The following is an 11,720-nucleotide window of genomic DNA, read 5'->3' on the forward strand; positions in this document are numbered from 1 at the left end:
TTGAGGCATCACACCATCTCCGCTGGATCAAACATGAGTTGGCATGATTAGACGTTGTTTTTTGGCAATGGGTTTACTGGTGGTCTGAACGGCGCACGCCGTAGCATCTCCGGAGAGCCTAGGCGCAGAGTAAATAGCTCAGAAATAACCCGTTTCTTTTGATGTATTTGCCCATCCGCTCTTTGTTTGACCTTCTCCCTGCTAAATTGTATTTCGCATGGTCGTATGATATTTGCGAGCTCGACTACGGGCTAATTCCCCTAGCGCGTATGCTATATTGGAGTTTTTCTTTGAAAGTTTCCTGCTGTTGTTGACACTTTATTTCAGCTCAACTCTCCGAGGGGGTGACGCTGTTCACCGCTAATTAGAAACTGTTTTCATCCAGCCCTAATCAGGTCACTGGCTTCTGTCGTATAGCGAGATGTACCAGTTTCCACAAACTGCTGTAGACAAAGGGAGAGCTGTGTGTTCGAGATGTTTGGTTTGTTTCTCGGATTTGGGAGATGTGGCTTTTGATTTGCCTAGTCGGCTATTTTTTAAACTCTTTAACCGCAGTCTTTGTTTGTTTGCCTTTTGTTCCTTGCGTGGACCGTCGCACACTGTTTACATTAGCATTAGCGGTGTCTCTTAAATGTGTATTTTTAGAGCTCTAGCAGAATATTACTGTATCCACATGCCATTCAGGTCAGCAAACAAATATTGCAGCCTCAGCTAGGTGTTTCAGATTGTATAAATATCAAGTCTTAGTTTTATTTACTTGGGTTCTTCTATATTTCTGTAGATTTGGAGAGTCAATAAAATGAGTGCTCTGTGGACATTCACACACAACTATATGACATAAATAAAAGATAGCATGGTTTCTATTTTTAGCTTTATTTTAACCCCACTGGTGCCAGCGGCGTAATCTGTCAAGGATTTCTACAATAAATATTACAAGAATGTTAATATTTATCTACTTATGTCTGTTCACATGCATTTTCAAGGATTAGTTTAAATGTCCTTCTATCATTTGCTGTATCATTAATTGTGTTCATAACTGAAGCAAAACATACTGTAGCTTAAAATGAAGTGTAAGCTTAAGAAATAGATGAACAAACAAACCACAGAAACAATAAAAAAGGTTCATGCCACTAAAAAGGCAATCAAAAATCAAACCCACTGACAAATATAAAAGTATATTATAGGGTACACACACTACAGTTCAAAAGTTTGAGATCTGTAAGATTTTCTTAAATGATTGTTTTCTATTTAAAAAAGTAATTTGTTCATTACTCCAGTCTTCAGTGTCACATGAACTTTCAGAAATCATTCTAATATGATGATTTGCTGCTCAAGAAACATTTCTTATCATTGTTGAAAACAGTTTTGCTGCTTAATATCTTAAGGAAACTGTGACACTTTTTTTTTTTCTTAGGAATCTCTGAAGAATTGGAAATTCAAATGAACAGCATTATAAACGTCTTTACTGTCACTTTTGATCCGTTTAATGCAAATCTTTGCAAATCCCAAACTTTTGAACGGTAGACTATATGTCTGTCATTATTTACTCTCTCTCATGTTGTTTGTATTGTTATTTTTGGAACTTTTTAGAAATTCTATATATGATGCAATCTCAAAAAACCCGTTGGATGTCTGCTGAAAAAAAAACAAAAAAAAAAAAAACGAAAAAAAAAAAAAAAAAACAGCTAAAACCAGGCCGGTCAAACGTCTTTTTTTGGAGGGTCAAAATTACGTTTTCATTAAATTATTATTCTATAACATCTTGTCTATCATCTCTGAAAATATCTTGAAAAAATTCACCTGTTCATCCTGGTGAAAAAAAAAACAAACAGCTAAAACCAGCCTAAGCTGGTTGGCTGGTTTTAGCTGGTCAACCAGCCTGATTTTAGTTGGTCATAGCTGGTCAGCAGGCTGGTTTTAGAGGGGTTTTGGCCACTTTCCCAGCCTGGCCTGGCTGGTCAGGCTGGACTTAGCTGGTCAGGCTGGGAAACCAGCTATTTCCATCTTAAACCAGCTAAGACCAGCCAACCAGCCTAGGCTGGTTTTAGCTGTTTTTTTGTTGTTTTTTTTTCCCAGCAGGGTAGTGCAGAATAATAGCGATTTATTGCAGCAAGCAACTTTAACACTACAAAAACATTTAGCCTAATCTATCAAAATAAACCACGTAACATTTAATAAAGGTGTATCAATGCACATTCCCAGCCAGTTCTGTGTAAACTATGGCACGCACCGTTTATTTATTTTATTTTTTTATATTGTGAGATGGCGGAGCGCATTAGAACAATACAGGCTTTAGTACTGTAGCTGCTCACATAAACGATCTTACTCGTTTCAATCTGCTCAGTGCCCTAAACGATGTTATATTGGATGATTTTACATCCAGAGATGAAGGATCGGATGATGTTACTAAAGAGGAGGAATCTGATGACAGCCTGTTAAATGAAAATGTGCGCGAACAGTTGCGCTGCGCTCGCTTCTCTAAATGAAAACTGCAAGATACACTATTTCTAATATTTAAACATACAAGAGCTGATCAAAAGTTCAGAGACTATGCCCATGATAAACAACGAAAAACAGATGTTAGTCTTTGTGTAATGACTTGACAGAAAACTCTTGTTAAACCTGTGAAAGTCTTACTTTAAACCTGTTTTTCCTCAAAATGCCATTCCTGAAAATCATAGCTATCAGCCAAATTAAGATAACTTTTGTTATGTTCAACTCAAGCTACACTCTTAAAAATACAGGTGCTTCACAATGCCATAGAAGAACTCTTTTGGTCTAAATGGTTACATAAAGAACCTTTAACATCTGATGAACCTTTTTGTTTCACAAAAGGTTCTTTGTGGTGAAAGAAGGTTCCTCAGATTATAAAAAAAGAAAGAAATAGATGGTTCTTTAAAGAACCTTTGACTAAATGGTTCTTTGTGGAACCAAAAATGGTTCTTTGGCATCGCTGTGAAGAACCTTTTAAAGCACCTTTATTTTTAAGAGTGTATGGACAAAATAGTTTTGAAAAGTGGTATCAAAACCTAAAAAAGTAAAATTTCACCACGTGTTGGGTTTTCCTAGATCGCATCACACGGGCCTTATGGAACCAAGCTAAATAATAATTCTGTTTAATGTCTAGTGTGTTCCACAGAAAAAAGATGGTTTTGAATGACATGAGGGTGAGTAAAAAATGACAGAATTTTAATTGAGTAAAATATGGACAGTTGCCGACAGGAGCCGAAGGCTCTCTTACTCTTCTTCCACCTGTGAATATTTTTTGAGTTACTACAGATGTTACAAAACAACTGGCATAGATGACAACCTTCAGAGTACTGTCTGGATAATGAGTCACGTGGAGTTTGATTCATGCTACCAATTCTGTGCGTCTTAATCTTTGCGAAAGAGTTTCTACAAAGAGACACGTGTCAACCAATCACTAAAGCTGGCGTAAATTAAATAATTTATGAACTTCATAGTATGTTAATAAAAAAAAAAACTACATTAAGACATTAATGTGTTAATTCATAAGGCTAATAGTTTACAGTATTAAAAAAACTCACATTTTAATATAACTTAAGTACTGTGATAACACACAAAGTAAGATAATTAGCACACAAGTGCTTCTCCACATGGGAATCTATTTTAGATTTGGAGTGGTTGAGTGTGAAGCCGTCAGAAAAAGGACATCTGTTGGAAAAGGCATATGTGATTGGAGAGTGAAAAGGAAGAGGAACCACGACAGATCCTTCTGTCGCTCGCAGTGATACATTTCACACAGGAAACGTCCCAAAAGGCTTCCCGCCAGGAGATACTAAGGCTCCTCTGCAAAACAGATTTTCGACATTATTATGAGAAATACGACTGTCGTCATTGACAAAAAGTTATTAATAAGTTTTCTAGCAGGCAGCCTCAGAGTGGAAAAGTAGTGGAAGTTTAGAGGTCTCTTACCTTCTTCTGGATCTTCCGGATCTTCTGGATCTTCTGTGAACTCCTGCACCTCAGGGTCGCTCTTAAATGCTAAGGCCTCCTCGCGGGTGTAATATGTACCTTTCTGGTGGGCCATGAAGCGAAGAATCACTGAAATAATTACCAGTATCATCACAAAAACTGCTATTACAGAGACACCTGGGTGAGGGAACAACCACAAGAAGACAAGAAAAAAAAAGAAATCAAGTTGATAATAGTTATACAGTCTATACAAAACAGTATTTACTTTAGAGAGCACAGAACTTTTGGATAGTGGATAGTGGAAAGTGGGCATAGCTGTTAGAAAACCGTGAGGTTGAATTAACAATAAAGCTAATTTACAGAATAATTCAACCTCTATCAAGACTCTTATACAGTATATTCAGTGTGGTCTTGTATGATTCAAAGAGTTGTAGATAAATAGATCATTTTTCGAATATGATTGCATTCTTACCCAACAGAACACCAGCCACTGATTCGGTACTGGAAGCTATGCCTGAAACAAAACCATGTCAAAAACATTCAGTTTTTTTCATTGAATTGGTTCAATGGTTCAATGCTGCACTTGAAAACACCAAAAGTGTTGTATTATTAATGGAGGGAGCAGAGATTTTGGAGAGGAAGCACCATGAAGAGGATAATTTGGGTGATGGAGACATTCTATGGAGGGGAGAGCAGATGTTTGCACTCGGATTTAGATAGATAGCACATTTTCTTATTGCAGGGCTTTCCGCATGACAAAAAAAAAAACACAAATGTGAGCTCTAAAGGGATAGTGTACCTAAAACGCATTTATTCAGCCTCTTGTCCTTCAAAAGCCTTCAATTAGTTTTTTTTTTCGTAATGTAGATAGATGTTGAGAGAGTTCATACCACTTGTGAACTACATTCAAGGTCTTTTGAAGTCATACAATAGCTTTGTGATTAAAACAGGATAAAATTTCAGGCAATGTTTTTTTCACCCAGAAACTGCTAGTGAATTTCATGAATAATTAATAAGAAATTGCGAGTTACATGTTAAATGTAAAATTTTGATATAGAAAGACTTAAATATTTTTTGTGAAACTTTTTCCAATAATATTTATGATATATGTTTTATAGTCTAGCTCTTACGTTTCATTTAAACAAGGCACGTCGGGGTCACCAAAAGAATCAAAGGCGTATGACAACAAGATTACAAATCTGGTGCCAATTTGACTTAAATTACTGTGTTTACATTAGCTTTGTGAGAAAAACAAGATAGAATTTTAGGTATTGTTTGTTTCAAGTACACTAAACCTCATCCTTACCATTCTCTCTACCTAGGAATTAATTATGGACTCCCGAGGACTATTTAAGTTGGACTCTTGCACGCATATATTGCTGAGTATTGTTTATTTCTAGCCTTTCAAAGTTCTCGCGTTTGCCTGTTTTCCTTGTCTGCTAGTTTCCTAGTTTTGCCCTGCCTGTGTTTTTGACCCTGGCCTGTTTCCTTGATTCATATTTGTTTGCTGCCTGCCCTTACGATTGCCAACGAAGCAGGAGTAAATTGTCCTTATCCATTGTCACGCCTCCACCTTACAGTAGGATAGTGTAGGAATTTCACTCAGCAATTGCAAGTGACACATTCAATGAAAATTTTCTGTGAAACTCTAATAATATTTATGATACATGTTTTATAATCTAGCTCTTAAGTTTTACTTAAACATGGCACAGGGACTCCAGAAGAACCAAAGGCGTCTGACAAAAAGATATCAAACCTGGTGCTGATTTTACTTCAATTTCAGTTTTTATAATAGCTTTGTGAAGATAACATTTCAGATATTGTTTGTTTGAAGTAAAAAATAGTGTATCCAGCTGAAAAAAGATAAAGGAAGATCCCTTACTTACTTTGCTACACATTCTGCACTCCATTTCCCAGATACCCTTTTGCCTAACCAATTACGGACTCCTCCCATTTCCTATCAGGAGGACTATTTAAGTTGCGCTCTTGCACACACACACATTGCTGAGTATTGTTTGTTTCTAGTCTGTTGTAGTTTGTGTTTGCGCTCATGTTTTTCTTCTTTCCTAGTTTTGCCCTGCCTGTGTTTTTGACCCTGGACTGTTTCCTTGTTTCATATTTGTTGGCTGCCCTGCCTTTACCATTACCAACGGCGCAATTGAATAGCTAAAACATAAAATACTCCACTATTTTTGGTCATACAGACAAGAGTTGTACATAATTCAAAACCGTGTTAAGTGTTTAAGTGTTTACTTTTATTTTTGCATGCTCAAACAACATTTGTGCTTTTGTAAAATAAAGCAAACATACAAGATGCGCGTTCTGTCATCTTGGTTCTCGGTTCTTCGGTGACACATTTTATTTTTAATGTAACTTTTTTTTAATTTTCCACCATCCTGGTGAGCTAATTTTGACCCAGGGTTTGAAAACCTGTGCCCTAGGCTGCAATCTATGCAGAAACTTGTAAACGATACTCTTATAGTTGTGGCATCACCGCTTAGTGGCGTCACTGAATGTTCCGGGAAAACTGAAGGTGTTTTGTCAGTGTCGGTCACAGCGCCTTTTAACTGCCATTAACGCTCAGAGCTCTATATTTTTAAGATGCTATTACATTTAAGGTCCGTTCACACCAACGATAACTAGGGGTGCATTTACACGACAATAATGTACTAAAAACATTGAAATTTTTAACATTGTGTTTTGGAAAAATTTTGCACACTGATCACAACGTCATCAAAATTATCCCTGTTCACAAGGATCTGTGAAAATGACTAAAAATGCTGTATTATACATGTCAGGCCAGTAGTTGTATAAAGAAACACTACGCATATGGCACATACCTATACAGTAGTCAACATTCGAAGTGGATCAAAAAAGTTAATCAAAAGTTGTTCTAAGATAAGAACGTTGTTCTAAGATAAGAACAATTCTTTTTGGTTTTAGGACAAATTTGATGAAAGGTTTTGATCCACTTCGAATGTTGACTACTGTAGATCGAACACATAATATGTATGTGCATGGTGTCACCTTCTCACAAGCTTGAGTTTTTGCCTTTTACACTGAGACAATAACGGCATCATTTTCAAACCTTAAGGTCACTGCACACAGAGTACGAAATTTTCGTCCGAATTTTTCACACGTTAAAAAATAAATACGACCTCATGTTGTGTCAATCACATTAAAAGTCCTGAAGAGTCCTAAATTTTCTTATGCGTTTTTCGGTTTTCTCATTCGTCATCCTTTCCTATCAAAATGCTTGTTACGGATGCGAGAACGCAGAAAATCAAACCTAATCTGAATTTTTTTGGTGGACGAAAGTTTCGGAGACAGTGTGCAATGGCCTTTCCACACTGCCTCCGAAACTTTTGTCCATCAAAAAAAGTTTGGATTAGATTTGAGTTTTGCGCATTCGTAGAAAGCATTTTGAAAGAAAAGGATGCCCAATACAAAAAAAACTAAAAAAAACTAAAAATGCATATGAAAATTTTGTACTCTGTGTGCAATGGCCTTTAGACTTTGAAACCCATTTAAAAAAGTTTGCATGTTCAGGCCCCCAAGTTTTGTTGTCTTCCGTTTTAAATGTGTAAGATCTTTAAAGTTGGATTGATTCTGATTGGTTGTCAATTAAAAAAAAAAAATAAATAAATAAAAGGGATTCTAACGATATCATTCCTGTGTTATGGTTATAGTTGTGGTCTGGACCATTCTCATTGACTTAGAACGAACTTTAAAGATATAGTTATTGCTATAGTTCTTGGTGTGAAAGGGTCTTTACAATTGACCCTTCATCAGGTGTTTGATTGACAGGCGATTTGACCAATCATAACCCAGAATCTGCCATTTTGTCCGACAAACAAACCAGACAGGAGAGTTCATAAATTAACGTTGGTGGACTTGAACTTGACAAATTGTGTGTAACATTTTTCCACAGTTAAAACAAGATTCTAATGTTCATTCTTTTTTATTTTGTGCTATAAGAACTAGTAAAGAGGAAGAGATGATTGGTTCATTTTCTGCTTGAACTGAGGCGCTACACTGATACACAATATTTATTGTTAGAGTTTGATAGAGTTTCTTAAAAAAATTACCAAATTTGAAAGCTAAGACTTTGTTTCATACCAAAAGTAACCTGCTCTGTCTTGTCTGCTGGCGCATTGTCAGTGTCTGTAGCTCAAGTTGGTTACACAAATCCTCCAGAAGAAGAAACATCTCAGACAAGTTTCATGAATGAACCACCGGTGAGATCTCAATTAGGCCTCCTGAGCAATGAAGGAGCAACCTTTGAACAATTAAAGCCCTTGGCTGTGATGTGCTGTTACGTGTGATCGAGTCTCCGTGTGTCTGAGTGCCTTCGCACAGCTCATTAATGCTTAATTACCTGCTACATCTAGGTGTTAGCCTATCATTACTGCTCCATTAATCAGAGCTTAAAATGCACTGCCCACTCAGAGCCATTAAACAACAAGCGTCAATAAGAGAGAGAAGGGGGCGGCTAGGAGAGGACATCATGGTAATGAAGCACCTTGAATTGAAGAGGAGAAAGAGTGGCTCTGTTCCAAAATCTGGAGATAACAACATAGGAAGCATTTCCAGGCATCACAGACAGTCCTAATGCAAAGGCTGTGCCAAAATGTAGGCAGCTGCCAATTTAACATGGTAATTTAGAGCAAATCAATTATTTGAAAAAATACAGCAAACATTTAATTATGCCCATGACCCGAACAATTAATAGTACAGAAAATAATGAGATGAAAAATTGTTTGACCTGAACAATTATTTATAAAAATAAATAATGCAATTTGAAAAATGTAACTTTTTATAATGAATCATTGAGGTTTGGAGGCATGATTAAATGCACTTCTTTTTTTTTTTTTTGCATTATTTTATATGATGATGGATTCAGGTTGCTGAGTGGCTCTGTTGGATGTTCCTACTACTCTACATTATTGGCGGCTGGGTAATTTGCCACAGCTATTAAAAATCATATCACAAATTAGATGCATTGCTTGTAAAAAAAAAAAAAAACTAAAACGAAAATGAAAAAAAAGCATGTCAAGTCAGAATGCAATTTTGCACATTGTTTTCTAAACATCTAAAACGAAACAAAAACAAACCAATCAAAAACAAATAAAATTAAAAGAAAATAAAAATAAATACATAAAAAACACAAGTCAATTAGAATGCAAATAATTCTGGACATGGTTTTCCAAACAAATGGTTCTGAAAACAAATAAAATGAAACAAAATAAATATACTGCAAAAAACAAAAACAAAAAACAAACAAACCCCAAAACAATAATAATAATGATAATAATAATAATAAAATATAAAAACAAAACAAAAAAGTCATTCAGAATGCAAACAAATTCTGGACATGGTTTTCTAAATATCTAAAACAAAACAAATAAAACAACCACAAGTCATTTAGCACAATTAAAATGAAATAAAATGGAGACAATTTCACGCAAACAAAAATATAAAATAAAAAAAATCTCAAATATCTAAAACAAAACAAAAATTGCAAAAATGCAAAAAAATCGGATAAATAAAAACAAAAACAAAACTGAAAATACAAATAAAATTAAATAAAATAAAAAACATGTCAAGTCATTGTTTTCTAAAATTAAACAAACCAAACCAAAAACAAATAAAATGAATTAAAACAAAAATAAATACATTGCAAAAAAAATAATCAAATAAAAAACAAAACAAATGCAAGTCATTTAGAATGCAAAGAATTCTGGACATGGTTTTCCAAATATCTTAAAAACAAGAAAACAAACAAACAAAACTGAAAACAAAATCAGAATCAAGACATTGCTTTCTAAACATCTAAAATAAATAAATAAAAACAAACAAATAAATCGAACACACACACACACACACACTAAAAATAAATACATTAAAAATCAAATAAAACATCAAAACAGTCACTTAGAATCCTAACAATTCTAGACAAAAAAAAAAAAAAAAAAAAAAAAAAAGATAAAGATAAAAATGATAAAATATCATTAAAAACTTAATGGAACGCATTTATTATGCAAACAATATGTATTTTGAACAACTTGTTTTATAAATTAAAATACAATTAAATTAAAATAGAAAAGCATGTCAAGTTAGAATGCAATTTCACACATGGTTTTCTAAACAAAACAAACAAACAAACCCAAAAACAAATAAAACGAAATAAAACAAAAATAAATACACTACAAAAAAAAAAAAAAAAAAAAAAAACAACAAACAAACAAAAACAAACGCAAAGAATTCTGGACATGGTTTTCCAAATATCTAAAACAAAACAAAACTGACAACATGCAAAATGGAACAAAACAAACAAACAAAAAAATAATAAAATAAAATAAAATAAAAACGCATTGCAAATTCACAATGCAAAGAATTTTGGACATGGTTTTCCAAATATCGTAAAAACAAGCAAACAAACAAACAAAACTGAAAACACAAATAAAATGAAATAGAATAAACAAAACAAACAAACAAACAAACAAACAAACAAACAAACACTAACTAAATGCAAGTCACTGAGAATGCTAACAATTTGGACAAAAAAAGATGAAAGATAAAAGATATAATAAAAACGAAATGGAATATTCTATCTATATTTAAATTTTTTTACTTAATCTGTTTTATATTATATTGTATATTAAAAATTGTAGCATTTTTTGGGCAGAGATCATATGGACTAATGAAATTTCTTACAGTAACGTCTCTCAGGAATGTTAATGTACCACACGAGCTCCACTGTTTTTACTTGCATTTAGGGTGGCTTTTTAACTGCTTAAAAGTTAAACTTTTGTAAACTTTGTAGAGACATGCCAAAAGGTCGCTCATGTTGCTTCAAATCGCTTCATATCGCCAACTCTCACTGAAAGCCAACAGCTTCCAGGAGCTTTTTTGCGGCAAAAGAGCTTTTAGAGGGCAGCTGCCTAAATATGCAGTCGGCAAGCAGACACAGTAGGTTTTGGAACACAGCATGTGTGTGTGTCTGTATGTGTGTGTGTATGTGTGTGTGTGTGTGTTTGAATGAGAAAACTCTGGAGCTGATTAATTCAGTGAATAAAGAGCACAAATGCAATTCTAAGTGAGATGTTTTCCAGAATCCTTCCCTTTGCCCTCCATCCACCTCTCTTCCTGCGTTTATCTGCCTTTCCTTTTTTTCTTCCTCTTCTGTGTTCTATGTACCCCCACCCCAATTCCAAGCCTCATTAAATCTCTCGTCAGCAGCTCTACATCTCATCAGTCACTGCCTCATTTACACACGTCCATCTGTTGGATGCGAGATCACACACACTCTCTCTCTCTCTCTCTGTCTCACTGTGGAGATGCATTGCAGACCCGTGCATTGTTCCTGTTCCTTTGGTGTTTACGGTTCTGCTAAATTAGTTAAAACTCAGCTGCGTTCAGTTGGGAAGGGGGTTATGTGAGCTGAATAAATTGCTAAAAGTCTTTTCTTACCGATCGCGGGGTCCTCTATGGCGTCTGTGATGTTAGTGGCTGAAAAACAGATGGAAAATAATTGTTCTTTAAAAACATGAAATTACATTTGCATTTTTGCATTACAGTGTGTGTGTCATAAATGTTTGTATATGAGTGTGATGATGTATTTTTGTATTCATACATTCATACATTAAAATTAAACAACAATAATAATAATAATAATAATAATAATAATAATAATAATAATAATAATATTATTATTATTATTATTATTATTATTATTATTATTATTATTATTATTATTATTATTATTATTATTATTATTATTA

General features: G+C 34.4%; 1 long non-coding RNA gene across 1 annotated transcript; it reads right to left on the reverse strand.

The window, feature by feature from the left end:
- Positions 1–668: 668 nt before the first annotated feature.
- LOC141339045 (uncharacterized) lies at positions 669–11,448 on the reverse strand. The gene is made up of 4 exons (XR_012355887.1): positions 11,410–11,448; positions 4,409–4,450; positions 3,937–4,113; positions 669–3,810 (listed from the first exon to the last, which is right to left on the reverse strand). It is a non-coding gene; the product is annotated as an uncharacterized lncRNA (long non-coding RNA).
- Positions 11,449–11,720: the final 272 nt, after the last annotated feature.

This window comes from Garra rufa, chromosome 7 (genome assembly GCF_049309525.1).
Source record: "Garra rufa chromosome 7, GarRuf1.0, whole genome shotgun sequence".
Taxonomy (NCBI): domain Eukaryota; kingdom Metazoa; phylum Chordata; class Actinopteri; order Cypriniformes; family Cyprinidae; genus Garra; species Garra rufa.